Source organism: Chlorocebus sabaeus, chromosome 14, assembly GCF_047675955.1.
Source record: "Chlorocebus sabaeus isolate Y175 chromosome 14, mChlSab1.0.hap1, whole genome shotgun sequence".
Taxonomy (NCBI): Eukaryota; Metazoa; Chordata; class Mammalia; order Primates; family Cercopithecidae; genus Chlorocebus; species Chlorocebus sabaeus.
Window position 1 is genome coordinate 11,373,411 of NC_132917.1, and position 2,859 is coordinate 11,376,269.

Below are 2,859 nucleotides of genomic sequence, written 5' to 3' on the forward strand. Positions count from 1 at the left end.
GGGCCTTACCTTGTGTTCCACGGGCTACTAGCCTGGTGGAGACACATAAGCAGAAAGCATAAGTACTAAATTAGAGTATGTCTAACACACAATAGCAGCAGAGCAGACGAAGAAAAAATAATAACTGAATTAGTTGTAAACTACAGGTGCTTTTCCACATTTGCGTGTGAGGTAGCTATTTCAAGAATACTTTGTAGAAGGCTGGGCGTGGTGGCTCATGACTGTAATCTCAGCACTTTGGGAGGCTGAGGCAGGAGAATCACTTGAGGTCAGGAGTTTGAGACTAGCCTGACCAACATGGTGAAACCCTGTCTCTTCTATAAATACAAAAATTAGCCAGGTGTGGTGGCAGGCACCTGTAATCCCAGCTACTCAGGAGGCTGAGGCAAGAGAATCGCTTGAACTTCGGAGGTAGAAGTTGCAGTGAACCAAGGTGATGCCACTGCACTCCAACCTGGGTGACAGAGCGAGACCCTGTCTCAAAAAAAAAAAAAATATATATATATATATATATATATATAGAAGAGGGTACAGAGGCTCAGAGATCTGTGTTCCAGGTTGCATGGGGACTATCCGTGGCTTTGTCCACCATGGTCTTACATTGGTATACAGTCACAGTTCCCAGCATTGAAATTCTAGTGTTTCCCAGTTCCAGCCCTGTTTTTGTGTGTGCTTCCTGGGACAGAATGGCGCTAGGGCAGAATGGGGCATGGGCTTTGGGACTTTCCAGTTAGGGCTGAAGACGATACTTCCAGGAGTCGTTTTTAAAGTTAGGGCTGAAATACGAGGCCAAGTGCACAGGTGTGCTTGAGCAATCCTGAAAGGCCTCATATGTCAGAGGATACTTTACTTCCCTTCTACTTGAAAATGTCCTCTCCAGAGGTCTGTGAGGAAATGACTGTATCCACTAGGTCTTTCTGTGATGATGGAAATGTTCCGTGTTGTTCCATATGGTGGCCGCTGCCACGTGTGGCCATTGGCACCTGAAATATGACTGGTGTGTCTGAGGAAGTGAATTTCAATTTAATTTAATTAATTTGTAATTTAAATAGCCACATAACTAGTGGCTACCATATTGGATAGCACAGGTGAAGAAACTAAAGTTGTAGATATCATTGAGTCCAGTTGTTATGGTGAGAAGGTTTGTGTTCCCTCAAAATTCATATGTTGAAACCTAATCTCCAAAGAGATAATATTTGGAGGTGGGGCCTTTGGGAGGTGATTAGGTCATGAGGAAAGATTGCCCAGGAGTGGAATTGTGTCTAAGCCAAAGGGAAAAGTCAAGCTGAGAACCTCATCATGCAAACCTGCCTCCCATTCTGTTCCTAAATAAGATAGCTACTATGATAAAAAGCTACATGCTTCCTCCACATTTTCCCACTAGGAAATTCCCTATGGGCCCCAAGATCTTTACCCTAAAAAGTTCTGTTGAATTTCACCTGGACAACGTAGATTGACAGCTTCTCTTCATAGATATGGACAGGACATAGACAAAGGACAGAAATCAGTCATCCTTCTGCTCACCTGAGACAAATGCATAGCTGATGGCCTCCTCTGCCATGTTTATTTTATCTTATGTAAAAGTGCAGGTTCACTGAGCTAGGTGAATGCATAAGTGACTATTCCTCTACCCCGCTGCTTCTATGTGAACGGCTGATCAAAGGCTCAAAAGAATGCAACCACTTAGCTCTTATCTGTCAACACCTTTTAAAAATTTCTTCCTCCTTCCCCAATATCTACCCTTTCCCCTTTAAATATTGAAGCCCTCAAAATCATCTTTGGAGAAAGGTATGGACCTGTCTCTTGGGTATTGTCCTTAACCTTGACAAAATAAACTTCTAAATTGATTGAGACCTGTCTCAGATACTTTTTGGTTTATAATGACCGTCTGTATTAGGGCTTTCTAGAGGGACAGAACTAATAGGATAGATGTATATATGAAGGGAAGTTTACTAAAGAGAGTTGACTCACATGATCACAAGGTGAAGTCCCACAATAGGCCCTCTGGAAGCTGAGGAGCAAGGAAGCCAGTCTGAGTACCAAAACCTCAAAAGTAGGGAAGCCAACAGTGCAGCCTTCAGTCCGTGGTCGAAGGTCCAAGAGTCCCAAACCTGGAGAACTTGGAGTCTGATGCTCAAGGACAGGAAGCATCCAGCATGGGAGAAAGATGGAGGCCAGAACACTCAGTCAGTCTAGTCTGTCCATGTTCATGTTCTCCTGCCTGCATTTTATTCTGGCCACACTGGCAGCTGATTAGATTGTGTCCACCCAGATTGAGGGTGGGTCTGCCTTTCCCAGTCCACTGACTCAAATGTTAATCCCCCTTGGCAACACCCTCACAGACATACCAGGAACAATACTTTGCATACTTTGTGGCTATTTAAATTAATTGCATCCAATTAAGTTGACGTTCAATATCACCCATCAATTTTCTGTGAACCAGGAAACAAAGTGGACTTTCACTAGACACTGAATCTGCCAGTGCCTTGATTTTGGACTTCCCAGCCTCCAGAACTGTGAGTTTCTGTTGTTTATAAGCCCATTCAGTTTACAGTGTTCTGTTATAGCAGCCTGAACAGACTAAGACACCAGTGGTATTCTAAGCATGGTCTGTGGACCTCAGCATTTCCATCACCTGCAAGCTTGTTAAAAATACAAATTCTCTGGTCCTGTGCAGACCTACTGAATCAGAAACTGAAGGTTTGGGTGTATTCTGCAAGGCACTGGCCCAGTCCAACTCCTTATGTTCCAGATAAGGAAATTGACCCCTGCCCCCTCTTCTGATACCCGTATGTTATAGCCAAGTTAACCTTTCTAATGCAGTGTTTTGAGATTGAGGGCTTAGAACAAATACCAAAG